This window comes from Danio aesculapii, chromosome 20, assembly GCF_903798145.1.
Source record: "Danio aesculapii chromosome 20, fDanAes4.1, whole genome shotgun sequence".
In the NCBI taxonomy this organism is placed as follows: Eukaryota; Metazoa; Chordata; class Actinopteri; order Cypriniformes; family Danionidae; genus Danio; species Danio aesculapii.
This window is the reverse complement of record NC_079454.1, coordinates 46,015,403-46,036,699: the sequence shown is the minus strand read 5'-3', so window position 1 is coordinate 46,036,699 and position 21,297 is coordinate 46,015,403. Positions and strand designations below refer to the sequence as shown.

Below are 21,297 nucleotides of genomic sequence, written 5' to 3'. Positions count from 1 at the left end.
AGCTACCATGTTGCCATTGAATCACCTGAATAAATGATTTTTTTTTAATTGAAATAATATTTCACATTTTTTAATCAAATAACTTCAGCCTTGGGCAGAATGGGCTTCCTTTAAAACATGAACAAATCTTCCTGTTTACAAAGTTTTGACTAGCAGTGCGTGTACATAACAATAAAGCCATTTTAATGCCGTTTTAATAACAACTGAAGTGTATAGAGCAATAATGTACTGCACTTCCCTGTTCTGCCAGCAGGTGTCGCCGCGTCTCCCGGAATCGCGCGCCCGGAGCACACGGCGCTGTAAAAAAGAAAGTGGGAGGCGCTTCCGAGGAGTAAAGTATCAGCTGGGAGAGACCGGAGCACATTCACTCGCTTCTCTGTGTGCGGACAGCATCTGTCAACTCACCACAGCGCGCAAAACAGCGAGAAACACACCTGCTACACACGCCAGAGGACACGGCATGCGATGAACGAGCCGCCCGCGCGTCAGGAACAGCGTCCACATCTGAGGAACAACACGGACAGACGCCTGGCATCCCTGGATAACTCGATTTGGAGGTGAGGATGATGGTGATGATGATGGCAGATCTACGCTTTTATTGCACGGAGCTTCACTATTATGTCACGTGCGCGTTCTGGTGGCAGATTGGCACACGCCAGGCGCGCGCGTTTTGGTGAAGGTGTTTGCGTGCGCGCCATCCCTTTTCTGCTGGATTTGTGGAGAGAATTAAAAAAAAACTTCCTGGTGGGATTTAATGGATTGGGTCACTTCGGAGCACATGGATGATGCGTTTTGTTTTTGGTCCTGGATACTCCTTGTGGTTTTGGCCTGAGACGCTGGAGGTTTACCTGAGGGGGAGAGTTTTAGTTTCACACCTTAAGTGAACCTGAAGTCTGTGGTTGCTTCAATAAACCTGTGTGGACAGCGTTTTGTTGTTGATATGGATAGGTTGTGGTCTTAAATGCTGTCTAGGAGTAGGTTTTGAGACGCAACCACTGACCACCTGAGTCAGGTATTTGTTTACAGTAGGTCTCCTCGATTTCGTTTACATGTTTGTTTACAATTAAGGGTTTTTTTGGGCTTTGTTTGATCACCTTTTGCTAAATCAGCGTTTATGTAGATTGATATTATTAAAAAGCAGGTCATTTACAATGTCCTCGGTTGATCCTCTTTGCATTTGAATAGTAGATATTTGTTAGCTTAGTGAATGGTGCTCTATAAAAGCCGACGATATATTAATCTTTGATTAAAAGTACATATAGAGAGCGAGTCTTGCACTATATTGTACAGTAGATATTTATGTTTGCTTGATGGTTATAAATTGAACGGAAGAAACCAATGTTGTATACATTGTCATTATAAAACTACATATACAGAGAGTTTTTAATAGAGCTTAAAACGATTACAAAACAAATATCAATATCTGCTGTACAACAATAAATCAATGACATTTGAAAATACTTTACACTAAATAATAATATGATATCGGTTTAAATAAAATAAAAATCTAGTATAATATATATATATATATATATATATATATATATATATATATATATATATATATATATATATATATTTCAATATTGAGGTAAAGTTAGTTTTATATTCGCACATTCAGACTTTCTCCTTAGTAATATGGTTTTAGAAAATTATTCTTTGCAAATACTAAGCCAATGATTATCAAAGTACAACATTACTCAGTCAATGTTGTTCTGGAGTCATACTTGCATGTGATTTCAGACCAAATATTTATGGTAAACATTATAGGGAGCAAGTCACAAGTTGTCATAGAACGAATGTGGTAATATTAGAACCAACTTTACCTCAATCATTTCAGCGTGGTGATGACATTGGCCCATAAACATGTCCTGCTTCTTGTCAAACTATTTCATAACTGTAACAGGAGGCAATTCAATCGTAACTTCACATTTAAAATTGCTATCATAACATTATTTATCAATATATTGAATTTATTGGATTATTGAAGCTATGGAAATGAAAAATGTAAAAGAGTAAAGTCTTTAGGACCATGGTTATGATTTACATCCCTCAAAATGGTCTATAAAAAAGGGGTAATAGCCCAAAAACGTGAACGTAAATAAATAAATAAATAAATAAATAAATACACACTTGATGCATGATAATGTTTTTGTTTTGCATTTCAGATCCATAATTTTTCTTTATATTATTAAACTGAAGTGCATAAAAAGTAACAGTATATATATATATATATATATATATATATATATATATATATATATATATATATATATATATATATATATATATATAGATAGATAGATAGATAGATAGATAGATAGATAGATAGATAGATAGATAGATATATAGATAGATAGCGTATATTGAATATATAAGATCAAATTCATATCATATATAAGATCATATTTAATTAACCAGCAAACTTGTATTCAAAATAACATTTTATTTTTTGCATATCAATGCAAAATTCTGTATTTTTCATATTACAGACCCTCGAAATCCTTTGAAATAAGAGTTCTAACTAAACTCTGCATGAAAAGTACATCTCCAGGAGACCTGAATTGAGTTTTCTCCCCCCGCCATGCATGTCTTTATTGATTGGAACAATATCATAAGGGAGACTGTTACAGTAGGACGGTTTTGTTGAACCCGTAGGCTATTATGAATACCAACAGCCTGTTCTGATTTGTAATTTCTATTTTTTTTTTATTGCAGTGTAAACAAACACAATCTAAATTTCCAGCACTATTGCAGATACTCAAATCGATTGCATGTGCAAGTAATACAGCCATGCATGCATTTAAAAGACATTATCTCAGAGGTCAGCTTGCCTTTTTAATGCAAACATATATCACTACATGCATGCATTCATCCGTCATATGTTCTCATGCACGTCGCGTCAGTCTCGGAGGAATAGCAGCGCTGTCATGTTCGCAGGGGCATTGATAACATTGGCAGATGTATCAGGTAGCAGCTTGAAACATGCTCCCGGATTAAAGGCTTGCGTTTTTTTTTTGGAGCCAGTCGTACTACATGCACGCATCTCGTCACTGTTTTGACACTTCCAGTAGTACGGAAGATTAGAGAAATATGGCTGACTGTAGGCAAAAGTGAAGGCTGGACTGTTTTGCTTTATTCCATCTTCACATTTGCGGTCCTAGTCGTGTCGCTCCATCCTTTCGCTCAAAAATCAATATGTTTTGAAAGCCATAGCCTACACATGAATAAAGGAAGAACAAAAGAGGTTTTTTTTTGCCTTGGCAGTGCTAATGTTTTCAGAATTGTACTTTTCGGAGCGAAGCTTTCTGCAAGCCTCTCTTTCTTTCTTAAAGAAGGCAGTGCGGCTTTATTATTTGCAGGATACAGAGCCCTTCTGGCTGTGTTGTTGTTATGAATCTTGTACAGGTGAGGTTTTAAAGCTCATTGGATTTCATTTCAGATTGAGAGCATTGAGATTTCTTGAGAGCTAAGGACAGATCACCAGCCGATACGTTGCATAATTTCGCACATCTTTTTTTTTTAAGCATGGTTGTTTTCTGCGATGCATTATCTCTCGCGACCTCAGATGAACTCACTGTAAAATTATAGGTTTGTGTGTATATCACAATTACTTTTGTGTCATGCGTGTTGATGTAGCATTGATATAATATAAATTGTGTAGGGCTGCACAGTATATCGTTTCACTTGCGAAATCAGCATTTACAACAGACACATCGTATGATCTGAAATGAGGATTATAGTCGACCAGGAGCCACTGTTGAAAAAAGCATGTCATTTATTGATACACTTTACTGCAACTCCACAAATTGACCCAGTATTGTATTGTTTGCATGTGTATTTAAGGTCTATGACTGTGTAAGCAGTCCGAGCCAGTTTATTTATTATATTTTATGCAGATGTACTGGTCTACAAAATTATCCCGATCAATATAAATCTACACATTCTTTCTAAATGGAGCCATTCAAGTCATATGGGGAAGTTCTACTTAATATCGTAGACAAATATATGGGCATCCTCTACGTTAAGCATGTACTGGAATAGTTGGTGGTTCATTCCACTGTGGTGACTCCTGATAAATAAGGGACCGAGCCGAAGGTAAATGAATGAATGTTTGCGATATTCTGCTGAAACAAAAGCCGGTTTGTGATCTTTCGCTTGTGTATTACACTCAAAACATTACGTATTTAAATGAGCTGAATCAAATCAATTCTTGCGTTTCTTTTGGGACAACTTAATTGTTTTATGTTTAACCCACTTAAATTTGTAAAAACAATTCAGTTAACTTAATTTATGTTGAGACAACAATTGTGTAGAACCCAGCATTGTTTTACATCATGGTAAAAATAATAAATAATAATAATGATAGCTCCTCACAATAAGGTTGTATTAGTTAATATTAGTTAATGCATTTACTAACATGAACAAACAATGAACAATACATTTATTACAATATTTGTGTACGTTTGTTAGCGTTACTTAATGAAAATACAGTAAGTTCATTGTTAGTTCATGTTAACTCACGGTGCATTGACTAATGTTACAGAGCATGAGGTATTAGTTTATGTAGAACAATGAGTTATAAATGTTAGTGAAATCATTAACTAATTAAACCTTATTGTAAAGTGTGACCATAATAATAATACATCCAAACATAATTAAAAAATGCTGTTTTGACAGCAATATATATATATATATATATATATATATATATATATATATATATATATATATATATATATATATATATATATATATATATATATATATATATATATATATAAACTGAACTGACTGTAAATAAATAATTGTAATCAAAATATGATTTTCACTGTATTGTTTGCATTTTACATTTTTTTTATTACGATAAATTGCCTTTGGTAAATCAGCTGTTTTAAAATAAACCGTGTGCTTACAATAGTGATATTCTACTAACATAAAAGTGTCACAGATGGCTGCAATGGGAAATACTGGGAAAACAATATTGTTATTGAGTGTTGTGATAACAATATTTCCTACGATATAACATTCAAAGTGCTATTTTTATAAGGAATTGATATATATATATATATATATATCTGAACTGACTGTAATTAAATAAATAAATAAATAAATAAATAAATATATAAATAAATAAATAATAATAAATCCAAACATGATCTTCACTCTATTGTTTGCCATTTTTGCTTGGACAAATAATATGCAATATGCACTTATGCAACCTTTGGGTGACAATCCAGCCTTTACTATTATATTGATAGAATAAACAAACATTATTTTAATTTCAAAAAAACTTTTAGTAATTTAGCTTTTTCTATTGTTTATTTATTTATTTATTTGCTTTTCCATATTTCATAAAAGTGTGTAATTTATATGAAATAAGTTATATTTAATAAATCAGCTGTGGTAAAATAAACCCTGTGCTTACAATAGTGATATTCTACTAAAATAAATATATCACAGAGACTGGGGAAATATTCGGTATGTGATATATATGTGAGAGTGTTGTGATAACAATATTTCTTATAATATTACTATATAACTTAATGCTATTTTAATGCGTTCATAATTTTAAATGGATTTGGATGATTGTGTAGTGGAGCATATCTGCAAGAAATATCATTTAAATATATGACAAGCTAAGTTAAATACATCAGACAAAAGATGCAAATAAACAATAATTTATGATTATTGAGGAGACAAACAATATTTAGAAGTAGAAATTAAATAATCACTGTATAATAATATTGTTAACACTATCATTTTAATTGAGTAAATAATTATATATAATGTTTCATTAGACTTTAAACTACAAATGTTTCATTTATTGTGTCCAAATGGCTCAAGTTTGCTTCAAATTCTTACAGTCAGGCCTTAAAAACACATGCAAATAATACACTTACACTTTAAGGTTAAAATTTGTAATTCACAATGTTGTAACTGTAATGTCTGGACAACTATAATCCCAACTGCATTGCAGATCCCTACGATGTGACTTGCAAAATCTATCGATGCTGAAACAATATATTGTGCAACCCTAATAAAAAAAAATAAAAATAAACAAATATATATATATATAAATATATATATATATATATATTAAAAATAAAAAATAAATAGCACATAATGATAGCATTGACTATACAGACCCCTCTCCCCTCCCTCTTTGCATTAGAATTATTATAGTTTTTACATTATAATTTTAATATGTAATCCGTTTCATGCAGTGCAGGCACTATACATTGCATAATTTCACACATCTTTTTTTTTTAGCATGGCTGTTTTATGTGATGCATTATATCTTATGACCCCACATGAACCGATTGTAAAATATAGGTTTATGTTAATATAAAGTAATCTGGGGTTAACGTTTTTGTGTCGTTGCATGTTGATAATATAAAAATAAGCATGAATGCGTGTCGTCTTTGACATTTTGAGGATGCTTGCTTCTGCTTTGTTTGTGCACTTGCGTTGAAGCTGACTTGAGAGCACAGTTTTTGTTCTTTTCGATTGTGCTCTTTCTATTTGTGCTTGTGCAAAAGTAATAAAAGCAGATCCTAATTTGGAAGATCGACGCTGCGTTTCGCGTCGGCAGTATTGTGTCGAACATCTGTCACCAATGTCATTCGTCATGTTATTTTCGTCTTGTGCCGCCAAGGCAAATCTTTATTAATTAGCTGGGCTTGAGGTGTTGTTTGTGGTTTGATAAATTACCTGTCGGCTCCGAATGTTTTGTTGTGAATTCGTTAATGCCCGCTAAACCAAATGACAAAAGCGTTAGTCAAATAAATGAGTTGATGCAAATGTTGCTAAATTTGGTTGGACTGTTATTAGGAAAGAAAGCTGGTCTTGTTGGTTGCTTAATTAGTTTACATCCATGAAGAATTGCTGAATGTTTCTATATGTGTGTTTTCACATCTAAAATCCATCTCTCTTTATTTATTTTTATAATGAACTAACTGTGCACACTTGGCAGTTCAGCTATTTTGATAAGAGTGTGTTCATGTGTAGCTCAGCACTGTTCATTTCTAAGCCAGAAATAAACATTATAGACTCACCGGCCACTTTACTAGTACAGTGTTGGACCCACTATTGCCTTCAAAACTGCATTAATCCTTCGTGGCATAGATTCAACAAGGTACTGGAAATATTCCTCAGAGATTTTGGTCCATATTGACATGATAGGCTCACACAGTTGCTGCAGATTTTTTGGCCACACATATATAATGCGAATCTCCCGTTCCACCACATCCCAAAGGTGCTCAATTGGATTGAGCTCTGGTGACTGTGGAGGCCATTTGAGTGTAGTAAACCCATTGTCATATTCAAGAAACCAGTCTGAGATGATTCGTGCTTTATGACATGGCACTTTATCCTGCTGGAAGTAGCCATCAGAAGATGGGTACACTGTGGTCATAAAGGGATGGACAAAATAAACATCAATGCTCAGGTTGGCTGTGGCGTTGACACGATGCTCAATTGGTACTAATGAGCCCAAAGTGTGCCAAGAAAATATCCCCTACACCATTACACCACCAGCCTGAACTGTTGATACAATGCAGGATGGATCCATGTTTTCATGTTGTTGATGCCAAATTCTGACCCTACCATCCGAATGTAGCAGCAGAAATCGAGACTCATCAGACAAGGCAACGTTTTTCCAATCTTCTATTGTCCAGTTTTGGTGAGCCTGTGTGAATTGTAGCCTCAGTTTCCTGTTCTTAGCTGACAGGAGTGGCACCCGGTGTGTTCTTCTGCTGTTGTAGCCCATCCACTCCAAGGGTGGACGTATTGTGCATTCAAAGATGCTCTTCTGCATACCTTGGTTTTAACGAGTGGTTATTTTAGTTACTGTTGCCTTTCTATCAGCTGGAACCAGTCTGGCCAGTCAGGCCCATAGAACTGCTGCTCACTGGATATTTTCTTTTTTTTAGACCATTTTTTGTAAACCCTAGAGATGGTTGTGCGTGAAAATCCCAGTAGATCAGCAGTTTCTGAAATACTCAGACCAGCCCTTCTGGCACCAACAACCATGCCACGTTCAAAGTCACTAAAGTCACATTACTTTCCCATTCTGATGCTCAGTTTGAACAGCAGCAGATCGTCTTGACCATGTCTACATGCACTGAAAAAAGTGTTGCATGCAAAACTGTTGCAAACAATTTATTTGTGTTGAATTTAAACAAACAAATTAAATTGAGCAATGTTCAACTTAATTTGTTTGTTTAAATTCAGCCCAAATAAATTGTTTACAACCACTTAACGTAAAAAAATAGAGTAAATCCAAGGAATCATCTTTGAATAAATTTTTTCAGTGTGCCTAAATGCATTGAATTGCTGCCATGTGATTGGCTGATTAGATATTTGCGTTAATGAGCAGTTGGACAGGTGTACCTAATAAAGTGGCCGGTGAGTTTATAGTCCTGGTTGTCTTTTTACAACATTTTAGAAATTTCTTTTTTTTTTTTTTCCTTTTTATTCATTAAAATAATTATTTTTTCTTAAAACAAGCTAAAATATTCTTGTTTTGGGCTGCACGGTGACGCAGTGGGTTGCGCGTTCACCTCACGGCAAGAAGGTCGCTAATTCGAGCCTCGACTGGGTCAGTTGGTATTTCTGTGTGGAGTTTGCATGTTCTCCCTGTGTTCGCGTGGGTTTCCTCCGGGTGCTCCGGTTTCTCCCACAGTCCAAAAAAACATGCAGTATAGGTGAATTGGGTAAGCTAAATTGTCCGTAGTGTATGGGTGTGAATGAGTGTATGGTTGTTTCCCAGTGATGCATTGCAACCGGAAGGGCATCCACTGCATAAAACATATGCTGGATAAGTTGGCGGTTCATTCCGTTATGGTGACCCCTGATAAATAAAGGAACTAAGCCGAAAAGAAAATGAATGAATGAATATTCTTGTTTTTGGTTTGAAAAAAGATTATTTTTTCTACCCCACTGGCATGTTTATTTGCTTGATTTAATGAAAAGCATTTCACTTTGACATATTTTTTCTGAAAACAAAACTGTAATTTTGAACTTGTCTAAAAATTGCTTCTTGATTTTGAGAATTTGTAGATCTTTAGACAAGAAACAAAACAAAATCTCTATGTAGGAAAAGCATTTATTGCAATGCACTGCCATTATAAAGTCTGAACCTAAAGTAGTGTTTTAACAATCAACAAATCTGACAAAAATGTGTGACAAGCTTATTTTTTCCATCACTATGATGAGATGACATTAAGGTCAGCTCACCATGCAAAATCTTTACCAAACTTCCACCTCTCCCTCTCTCTCTTTTCTGTTAAAAAATATTACAAAATGATAAAAACTGCAGTACAAATCTTTACTACTGTGCATGTGTTGCCAGATGTCAAATATTAAATCCCCCAATCAGAGCGTTTCATTTAACTAGATAATTATATTTTTGTTGTAATTTTCTGTATTCTGGCAGCCATGTGTATTCTCTCTCTTTAATGTCTCACATTAACACTGTATCCAAACTACACGTGACTCTGCACCATGACAAGCTTTGTTGCTGTGTGTCGCTCATAGTGTGAGTCGGGCATTGCAGAATTACTGTCGTTGATCAGTAAGCCAAGATAAATAACCAAAGTTTTTTTATTAAGCTTATTTGCCATATTCTGCTAAAATAAAAGAGTCACAATCTCGTTTGTGTTCTTTTGTGTGTCCATTAGTTAAATTGCGTTGGACGTGTTTTGTTTTATTTATTTGTTTGTTGTTGCTGTATAGTCAAGTTTTTCTGAACTGTTTAGAATAAAGAAGTAAGGAAGTAGTCTTTTATAATAGTGTAATGCAAAAACACATACAAGCTTTAGAAAGCGAAAGCAAAAGTTGAATCCTGGACATTTTAGGAGATTTAGGCCCAATCCCAATTCTATTTTTGTACCCCGACCCCTTGTACCCCGACCCCTTCCCCTTGGCCCTTGAAACAGAGAATGAAGGGGAAGGGCTTCAAAATTTACCTCTGAGAAATAGGACCGCACTATAGCACCTGGTCACGTCATTATATGTCATCGCGATCTCTTGCTTCATATGAGATCAGACGATTGCGACTGCTGTAGTTTTTTTTCTTCAGTTTAGTTATTTTTTGGTGTTTATCTTCAGGAAATCACTGAAGGCATATATTATGTTATCATAACGATCTGATGTGGCAGTAAGATCGTAATACTGTGCATTTACACCATGGCCATATGTAAACACAAGAAATTAACATTAACATCATACCAAACACTGTAAAAAGGTCATTCCCAGCCAATAGACTTTTCTGACAGAGTATTCAAGTGTCATAGAGTGTCAGAATGTTGTAGGACTGGGACAGGAGGTATAATTATGGATGATAGATTATTTTTTTTTAATTTAGCAGTTCTTATTTTAGCGTTTTTTATTTATTTTTTTTATTTAAAGCATGACGATGAAACACGAATGCAGTTATGAATATATTAAAACATGTTTGTTTGTTTGCAAAAATTCGTAACAATGACAAAAAATACTAATTTGTGGATCTCCTTACTTCCGGGTACAGCGATCCTGCCGTTGTGGCTGGTGTTTTCTTGGAAATTTTCTTACCCCCTGGTTTTGACTGTGGTCCTGGAAAATCTCACCCTTAGCCCTACGCCTTTAAGCTAAAGAGAATTGGGACACCCCTACCTCGTCACATGAATGCACAAAACGAGGGGTAAGGGGAAGGGCTAAGGGGTAGAATTGGGATTGGACCTTAGAAACCCAACTGGACGAAATTAAGTTCCAATAAGACACATCTCTGTGGGTCTGCAGAACATGTGCGACTGTCTGTGTGAGCGCTGACAGGTCTGATGCATGCAGCGCGAAACCGGTAAACGAGGGAACATTTTCCACTACTTAATCGATTGTGGATGTTTGGTTATATTAGGCAGATACAAAAAAAGTGTAATAGGATGTTAATAATCGAGAAAAAAAATATCACTAAATATACTTGGGCTGCCATTAATATACCTGGGTGGTGCACCTAAGTAAAGTCTATGTGTGGGAAGCACTGCCTGTAATAGATTAGTACACTAGCTGAGGTCAAATAAACTGAGTATGCATTTGTGCAATAATTAAGAATAATATGCAATAATTTTAGAGAAATGTAAAAATTAATTGGCAATAAAATTGCAATTATAATTTTGAACGTAATAATGATTATTAACATAATTCAGCCTATAGCAAAAACTTTCAGTTAGTGATAATTTAACACCAAAAAATGATAAATAAACAACAGACAAAGGCCTGATTTAAAACTGTATCTCTGGAAAGAATTTTAAGCTATTTATCTTCTATTGACATGAAGACAACATAACTTTTTTTATATCATCGATTATTGAATTATGAAGTTTTTGTTGTTGTTATTGAGTAATAGTTTTTTTTTTTCAATGAACAGGGTGTCACCGAACTTGAATGGGGTGGCACAGTGGGTAGCACAATCGCCTCACAGCAAGAAGGTTGCTGGTTCGAGCCCCGGCTGGGTCAGTTGGCATTTCTGTGTGGAGTTTGCATGTTCTCCCCATGTTGGCATGGGTTTCCTCCGGGTGCTCCGCGCCCCCCACAGTCCAAAGACATGCGCTTTAGGTGAATTTAATTAGCTAAATTGGCCATAGTGTATGTGTGTGAATTAGAGTGCATGGGTGTTTCCCAGTGTTGGGTTGTGGCTGGAAGGGCATTCGCTGCGTAAAATATATGCTGGATAAGTTGGCGGTTCATTTCGCTGTGGCGACCCCAGATTAATAAAGGGATTAAGCTGAAAAGAAAATGAATGAATGAACAATGATTATTAACAGTTTAACCTATAATGATAGTTTAACAACATAAAATAATAAATAAACAACAAACAAAGGCCTGATTTAAAACTGTATCTCTGGAAAGAATTTTAAGCTATTTATCTTCTATTGACATGAAGAAAAAAATCATTTTTAATCTGAAATATTACACTTATTTTGTTGTATCGTCGCTTATCGAATTGTGAAGTTTTTGCTGTTATTATTAGGTAATAGTTTTTTTAATGACAAAACTTAAACAATGTTGTGTGCTGCAGCTGGACCTAATTTGCTGGTTGTGTGCGTGTGTGTGTACATGTACATGGTATTTTTATTAGTTAAGAACTCGTGAAGGGCTTATAAAATGTGTTAAGGATTTTAAACAGTTCCAGGAATTCCACCATCACAAACAAACATAGATCTACTGCAAGGAGACGTGTTTCTCTATGGAACTCAACTGACCAAAGATGTGACTGAGGAAAGAAAGTCATGCTTAAGAATTCAGATTTTTTGGTCACACCTTTGTGACATCATATCCTGCTTTTGGTTCATTTACAAGCACCCTTACTGGAGATCTTTGTTCTTAGCTGATTAAAAAAGTGTGATGTTACTTAATAAAAATATTATAGGAAATACTGTGGAAAAATTCTTTGCTCTGATAAGCATCATTTGGGAAATATTTGAAAAAGAAAGAAATTAGAAGAATTCTGACTTCAACTGTATATGAAGTTTTCTACATTGTTATGCTTACTGCGATAGCATGCATTACTTTGCGGTCAGTAATGCATCTCATATCTAACATCTGTCACGCAACTCATTCGTCAAGTTATTTTCATTTCGTGTTGCCATGGCAAATCCTTATTAATTAGCTGGGCTTGAGCTGTTGTTTGTGGTTTGATAAATTACCTGTCTGCTCTAAATGTTTTGTTGTGAATTCCTGCTAAACCAAATGACAAAAGCGTTAGTCAAATAAATGAGCAGATGCTAATATTGTTGAATCTGGTGGTGCTTTACGGTGTTGTTTTTGCCGGCTACCTAATCAGCGAGTTTACATTGATGATATGAAACCTTATTAAGTCAACGACATGCAGGGTCAAGTAAACACCCTCATTTATTTGTCTACTCTCAGAGAACGGTCAGAAATGGTTCAAAGGGTTTTTGTTTTTGAATATTGTGCATGAAATGTTTCATCTACCGGTTACACATCACTATTGTGTTGTCCTTAGAATCAAACCTGACAGCTTTACGCTAAAAAAAGCAACCCTTGTTTTTTTTAAGAGATAAAATTGATTGTTTTTGATGTTAAAACTGGAGCGAATACTGTTTTGGGTGTTTTATTTTGGTCTGGATGCAAATATGTTGATGCCGTCTGTTATCTCAACCTGGGTGAGAAAAAAACAATCTGTTTATTTCAGTAATTAAGATGGGATCTCAGCACGTTTTTAAAATGAATGAATTTATTCATTATTTTTTGAGTGGGGCACCTTTGGTAGTCTTGGCACTGTAGGTGTCATTAGCAAAATATGAAATTTTATAACACATTTTTTAGTTTTTTAAAACAGTGTGTTGCTTATTGTGATAGCATAGACAATATTGGGGTCAGAAGGATTTTATTTGGAAAGAAATGAATGCTTTTGTTCAATATGGATCCCTTCAAAGTGATTTAGGCCCCATTTACACCAATATGTTTTAGTTTTAAAACAATCCGCGTCCAGACTAGCGTTTCACCCAGCATTTCTGAACTACACTGCATCTACAACACACTGCTGAAAACGCACATCACGTGACCACACTCTGGCATGCACTGCAGCGTGCTTTGAGCACATCTACCCATAGGAGAGCTGTGCACGTCGGACTGTTCATCAAGGATCTACCGCTGGATCTATTCTCGCTATATTTGTTAAACGTGATATTTAATTCATCTTGTTGTCTCTATCTAATGACATATTCCCAGACTTTGGTCTTTTGAATCTAATACTTGTTCTCAGGTAACGTGTTTTGGCTGAGCGCAAAGATAAGTTAGGTTAATATATGAATTAATGTAATTGCGGACACTGATTCTGCATGTTGACTGATTGCTTGCCTTTCCTATATTGTATTAACTTATTGTGCATAATACTTTTATAATGGTCATTATTGATTATTAAAACTAATATTCAGTGAAAGAGATGGTATGTTTCAGATTTTCAATGAAAATTAAAGGAGGCAATTATGTTATAGGCTCCGTTTTGTTATAAATATGCATACAGTGAAGATGACGCTCATGTAAATCTGTAGCTACACGATGCTTGAACATTTTTGGTGTCTGTTAACGTCAAAATGAAAATAGTCAGTTCCTTATATCATGTTTTCATTTTATTGTTAAGAAAGTAAAACAATGTAGCCAGTGTGATGTGATCTCAGATCCACACTGAGATGGAGCAGCAGCGTATTAGAATGAAAACGGCTTCTTCAGCGTTTCCAAAATGCTCTGTTTTTGATGCTCGAAAACTCAGCCGTAGTGTGGACAGCTGGCGTAACCGTAACAAAACCTATTTGTTTTAAAACTAAAACGTATTAGTATAAACGGGGCCTTAAAAAGGTAACAAAATGCAGTAAAAACCAACCCAGGCTCATCCTGAAAACGTACCCCATATACATTTCTGGAGAGTGCCAAATATGTCCGAGGAGGTTTTTTTTTTGCAGTTTTTTGTTTTCGCGAATCCACCAGATGCCGTTGTGTATGCTTTTTTTTGTGCATTCAAGTGTCAATATGGAGGTAAGCGTGAAAAGATACGTCGTTATACTGCCCCATGGTGTTTGCTTTATAGACTAAATGCAGCCATACGTACCTCTGGCTACAAAATTTGCGATCTCCAGAAATGTATATAGGGTTACGTTTTTAGAATGAGCCTATGTTGAATAAAAACATCATTACCTTGTTTACCTCATTATTTAAGGTTTTAATCAACTCTTTAGTTATCAAAGAGTTCTAAACAATATGAAGATATAAAAATGTGTTTCTGCAACATTGATGTTTCATATAAACATGTTTTTTGAGCACCCAATTAACATTTAATTCATTTAAGAATCTTGTGATACTAAAAACTAATGATGCTTAAAATTCACCTTAACGCATTACAGAAATAAAGTACTTACAGTTACAGCTGGGGTTTTTTGCATTGATGCATAATTGCTTTTAAATAATGCTTTTTAAATAAAGTCTCACAGCAAGAAGGTCGCTTGTTCGAGTCCTGGCTGGGCAGTTAGCATTTCTGTGTGAATGTTCTCCCCATGTTTCAGTTGGTTTCCTCTGGGTGCTCCCGTTTCCCTCACAGTCCAAAGACATGCGATATAGGTGAATTGGGTAAGCAAAATTGGCCGTAGTGTATGACTGTGTGTGTGAATGTGAGACTTTATAGGTGTTTCTCAGTTCTGGGTTGCGGTTGGAAGGGCACCCGCTGTGTAAAATATATATCGGAATAGTTAGCAGTTCATTCCGCTGTGAAATAAGTGACTAAGCTGAAGAGAATTGAATGAACGAATGAAATTGCAACACAACATACCAGTGATCAACATGCATAATCTGTTACTCATTAGACTGATAAATTACATTTAAACAACTCCTTTTATGACTAAAAACAGAATAATTTGTAAGCCTTTTGGCTTTAATTGTGACAAAAAAATGCAATTTAGATTCCTGGTTACTCTAAGCCTGGTGTCTATGTAGACTTGTTGTTATATCATTTTTTACCAGCTGCATGTGAATTGGTGGGCAAAGCTAAACAGGCAGAAATGTATGTAGAAAAGTATGTTGCTCATGTGCTTTATTTATTATTGAGTGTCACTGTCACCTCACAGCAAGAAGATCGCTGGTTTAAGTCCCGGCTAGGCCAGTTGACATGCGCTACAGGTGAATTGGGTAAACAAAATTGGCCTGTGTGTGAATGCCAGATGTGTTTCCCAGTAATGGGTTGCGCTGGAAGGGCATCCGTTACGTAAAACAAATGCTGGAATAGTTGGTGGTTCATTCCGCTGTTGCGACCTCTGATAAATAAGGGACTAAGTGAAGAAAAGTTATTAAATCTATGAAGTTGAAATGGTGCAATTCAAAAGTGTGGAAATGTGTGACACCAACGATGTGGGTTTTTTGAGTGTACGGAATGAAATTGTTGCATAGATATTCCAAAGGATTGTTCTACACAAGTCATTCATGTTGTCCCAACTCAAATCAATTAAGTTAACAAAATTTAAGTCGCTTGAATGTAAAAAAAGCTTTTCCCCAAAATCTTCAGAATTCTTTTGTTAAATCTCATATTAAAGAAGTATTTTAATACCTTAAAAAATGTTTTCCAGTGTACATGTAGATGCCAATAAAATACCTAAGAGTCTAACATGATACCAAGTATGCCATGCTTTAACCATGGCACTGTGGGTGAACGGAGAGCGTGTAAATATGCAGCAAGACTCTCCTGGCATGCAGAGGCCTTATATAGAGCGAACCCATGAGGATGCGCTGGCAGCCCCAGCCGCTCTAAAACAAACAGATGAGATGGAAACCACACTCGAACTGCTGACAAGACAAACGCGGTGCCTCAATCGAGCCTCTTGCAGAGGTCAGATCAGCCAGAGACCACGTTACACTGCCTCATAATTTGTGGATTTAAGCCGGTCGGGAATCCACGGCTGAGTGAATGTCGGAGTCTGTGATGAGAATTAGCATGCGGAATATTCCGCTCCGAGCCAAAGCAAATGGAGTAATATACTTGCTAATGTAGAGGGCAAAGGGCCCCGAGCGAAGCGCGCAGTTTCCGAGCTCTTAAGAGGGCCGCGCGAGCCATTAGAGACTGTTGTCCGCTATCCATAGCCTGCGCAAGCTGTCACCTTCAACCCCCGCCGTGCTGTAGATTTCCAGAGCTTTTCTCTCTCCATCTGTTTTAAAAGCTGGATTTCGCCTGAAAACGCTGCGTGGTCGTGGAGCGCCGGTGATTGTAAAGTGCTTTTAACTGTGTCGGATCCCTAATGAGCTCAGATTTTTTTACATTCGTAGACATTAGCGACTGCGCAAATTGTTTGCATTTTAATTTAAAAGTGCCAACGCGTTTAATGTGACACTTCAGGTTTAATGGCTAATAATGTGTTTGTTTTACTGTACGCTTTGGGATTTGACATGAAGTGTCTTTGGTTGTGTTTGCTTGGTAACTGATGCTGTTGTTTACTGTATCTTTGGTGTTGAGGATTTGACTAGCCCAGCTCTATTAGTGTTAATCTGAAACTTGGCATGCATCTCATTGTGCAGTTAAGCCTGTCGTAATAATTAATATATTGTCGCACAACACATGGACGTGACCTCAATCGTTTTTTGTGATGCAATATATATCGCCCATTCATAAAAAACTATTCTAGCAACACTTGTGCTGATTGGGCAACATCTGTATCTCTATTGGAGATGTCAGTGTCAGTATGGTTAAAAAAACACTATAAAATTTACAATAAATGACTAGTATGTTTTCATGTGGGTGCAGTGCTTCCCACAGGTTTGAAATGTACTTGCGGTGGTAGCCAGATTAAAACACACCATTTACCCACAGCACATAAATAGTTATATTTATCAGGCCCGAAAATAGTTATATTTATCAGGCCCGATTACGCAATCAGACATTACCTCCTCACTTAGGACTCTTTTATATATATATATATATATATATATATATATATATATATATATATATATATATATATATATATATAAATATATATATATATATATATATATATATATATATATATATATATATATATATATATATATATATATATATATATATATATATATAGATGGATGGATGGATGGATGGATGGATGGATGGATGGATGGATGGATGGATATAGATAGATAGATATATCTATATATATATCTATATATCTTTATATATATATCTATATCATTTTAAAATGGCATTTTAGATCCACGTCCACACTGGTGTTTCATCTAGCATTTCTGAAAAGCCCTCCTTTCACACTATACCACTGAAAATGCACATCCCGTGACCACACACACACACACTGTCATTCACTGCAGCGTATGCGTGCATCTGATCTCAAGCTCAGTGGGTACTTTAAGCACAAAACCACAGAAAGCAGTGCACGTCTGACAGTTTATCAAGGATGTACCACTGGATCGTGTCTCACTACAGTTGTTAAACGTGATATTTAATTAATCTTGTCTCTAACTATCGACTCTTTGGTCTTTTGAATCTATCAGGTAACGTGTCAGAGCATCAGTGCACTGCTTCAGTCTTTCGCTTTCATGCTTGTACTTAGCAATTTTAGTGAAAACCTCAGATACTGTTGGTTGGTTCCTGTTAGTTGTGCACGTTTTTACCAATCAAGTTTGTCGATGCCATTATAACGACACAGATCACTCTGCCTATTTATGCCAGAGCCCTGCAGAAAAAGTGATTGACTGGTGGTAATTTGTGTGTAACTTTATCTTTATTTATTTATGATTAAGTTATGGGTAAAAAAGATCATATGGGTAGGCTGCAAATAATTAATTTGTTATGACAATTAATTATTCATAAATGATTAATTCACCGCCGCCTACAACGACGATGCCATCGTCCATCACGATGTTTCACATTAGACATCGTTCGATACCAAATTGGTCGACATCGCCCAACCGTCCTGTGATTGGCTGTGAAGGTCATCAGTTCACCAAACTCCTGCTGTTTACTGAGTGTAACCACAGTTACAGGGACGCTGGAGCGTTTTAAAGCAGCGATTCATCAGTTGATAGCTTGTATGGCAGCTTATAGACAAACCAGCTGATTGAGGTGACGTTTGAAACGCTAACAAAACCAATATACGCATAGATGAATACAATATAGAAAAAGATATGTCATTGAAATAAAAATGAAGTAAACAGTGTTTTATGTTTTTTAACCGTGTTCAGGTACAGTAATTGAATAATCACATGTAAAGTAATACTGCGAAGTCTTCCTTGAATAAATAATTCAATAAAATTAAATATTACCATTATTAAAAACTATTAAAATTACAAATGGTACAATTTCTCATGCTTAAATGCTTTTAAAGTCCTCATGCCTCAAAAACAAATGCTAATAATAAACTAGATTTCAGACTCAACCTTGCATATGCAGCGATTTGACTATTGCGAATGATCACATTGCAATATCAATGCTGAAACTATATATTGTGCAGCCTACTAGTTAGTGTTTGCTTTAAATATGAATCCGAGCCATTGTACATTGTCTTAATGAGCAGTGAATGCAGTGCTCATGTAATCTCCGGCTGAAACACTGAGCCTCAGCGGGGGTGCAGGTTAATCGGGCCGCTCTGAAATCCCTTCTCGCAGCAGATCTTCAACACGGCGCATTATTCAACATTACATCCTCGCTTTACCTTCTATCACACACACACACACACACACACACACACACACACACACACACACACACACACACACACACATTATCGAATATGCTTTCTTCTCTCTAAATGTTTTAGTTGGAAACAAATAGTCCGACGTGGCTGGCTGGAAGTATGTGGTACAGTGGGACGTTGCGTGCTGGGCCATTATGTAATAATTTATTTGGTGGCTAAATAATTGAATCTGCCTTCAAGGATAGCGGCTCTATCTGGGGCATTAGAGAGAGTTGAGGTGTAAAACTGCGCCGATGATTTATGATTTTTTCCTCTGCGCTCGCCCTCTGTGGGCTGGTCTGCCGTGGATGGGAAACTAGCCACTTAATAGCGGCCCGCCGGGGTCATCATGGACATTAACATATGCTTTAATATGAACCTGTTTAACATCCAGCGTTAACTAAAGCTCTGTAAACCAGTTTGTTCACATGAATGTGAAGTACGCTGTAAAAATGCTGGGTGTCAACACAATCGATGTGTCGAGACAATAAGAAGGTATTAAATTATCTGCTAGATTTATTTTTAGAAATTTAAGTTGATTGAACATAAAATAATTAAGTTGACCCAAAGAAACTCAAGAATTGTGTTGTTTTCAGCTCAAACAAACAGCAAACATCATTTTTGTGTGTAAACTGTTGAGGTGTCTGTGTGTTTAATGGTGTTGCTTTAAAGGGAAAGCAGTCCCAGAATGCATGAAGAGAGAAATGGAACATTAGAGTTCATTTAATAGTAAAAAAATGCTACAAGTGTACTAGATTTGCATAAAATGGAAGCTCAAATAGTGTTTTCCTCCCAATAGGGATGTTAAACTGAGTGAAAAATGTGGACTGGGACTTCATTTTATCCGTTGGAAATGGATTGGAATAGTTGTGGTATGCTTTTTTGTAAACATTCAGAGGATCTCTGATTCTGGTGGGAGCACTTTTAGCTTAGCTTAGCTTAGCATAGGTCATTGAATCGGATTAGACCATTAGCATTTAGCTCAAAAATAGCCATAGTGTTTTAATGATTTTCTTATTTAATGTTTGATTCTTCCGTATTCACTTTGTAAACCAGCTCGTGTGCATTAATGTGAAGTACACTGTAAACAAAAATGCTGTTTTCCACGCAATCGATTTGTGTCGAGACCACAAGAAGAAATTGATTAACTTAGTTTTTTATACATTTAAAATAATTGAACAAAAACAATTAAGTTGTCCTAAAAAAAACCCTCAATAATTGTGTCGTTTCATCTTATTTTAAACAAGTAGTGTCTTTTTCTCTGTCTGTGTGTGTGTGTGTGTGTGTGTGTGTGTGTGTGTGTGTGTGTGTGTGTGTGTGTGTGTGTGTGTGTGTGTGTGTGTGTGTGTGTGTGTGTGTGTGTGTGTGTGTGTGTGTGTGTGTGTGTTAGGGATGGGCCGGTATAAGTTTCTGACGGTATGATAACCTTGGATAAAAATATCATGGTTTCATGTTATCACGGTATTGTGATTACTGCTCTAAAGTGTATTCTTTTTAAATGTCTTCGTTAAAAACAAACCCTTTTCCCCCCATTGAGCACAGTATATTTCATTTTAGGAAACATTCATAATATTCTGGAACAGTAAACATGTCAGGCTAAATCGTTTAAATAAATCATTGACCTCTGCTATCTTTATTAGTTTCAAAAACACAGATTTCTTTACAATACATGAGAAACAAACACTTACAAAAAACTTTACATATACCTTAGGAACGGTATATCATCCTTTTTTTTGCTGTTTTAATACCTTGTCTTTTCCAAACCAAACAGTTGTCAACCCATGACTAGTGTGTGTTTGTGTAAACTGTGGAGGTGTCTATGTTCAGTGGAGTGGCTTTAAATGTACCATTTCTCTTCATGGGTTCTGGCACTGTTTTCCCTTTAGAATTCATTTAATAATAAAAAATGTTACAAATGTACTTGATTTGCATAAAATGGAAGCTCAAATATTCCTATAGGGATGTCAATCTGAGTGAAAAATACAGTGTGAGACTTGATTTTGTCCATTTGAAATTAATTGTAATGTTTTTTGTAAACATTCAGCTGATTTTCAGGTATGGATGGAGCATTTTAGCTTAGCTTAGCATAGAT

General features: G+C 35.8%; 1 long non-coding RNA gene across 1 annotated transcript in view; it reads left to right on the top strand.

Moving 5' to 3' along the window:
* The first annotated feature begins 270 nt into the window (after nt 1–270).
* Nucleotides 271–21,297, top strand: part of LOC130213848 (uncharacterized) — a 192,788-nt gene continuing 171,761 nt past the window's right edge. The window contains exon 1 of the long non-coding RNA XR_008835504.1: nt 271–557. This is a non-coding gene — a long non-coding RNA (uncharacterized LOC130213848). The remainder of the gene's footprint in view (nt 558–21,297) is intronic.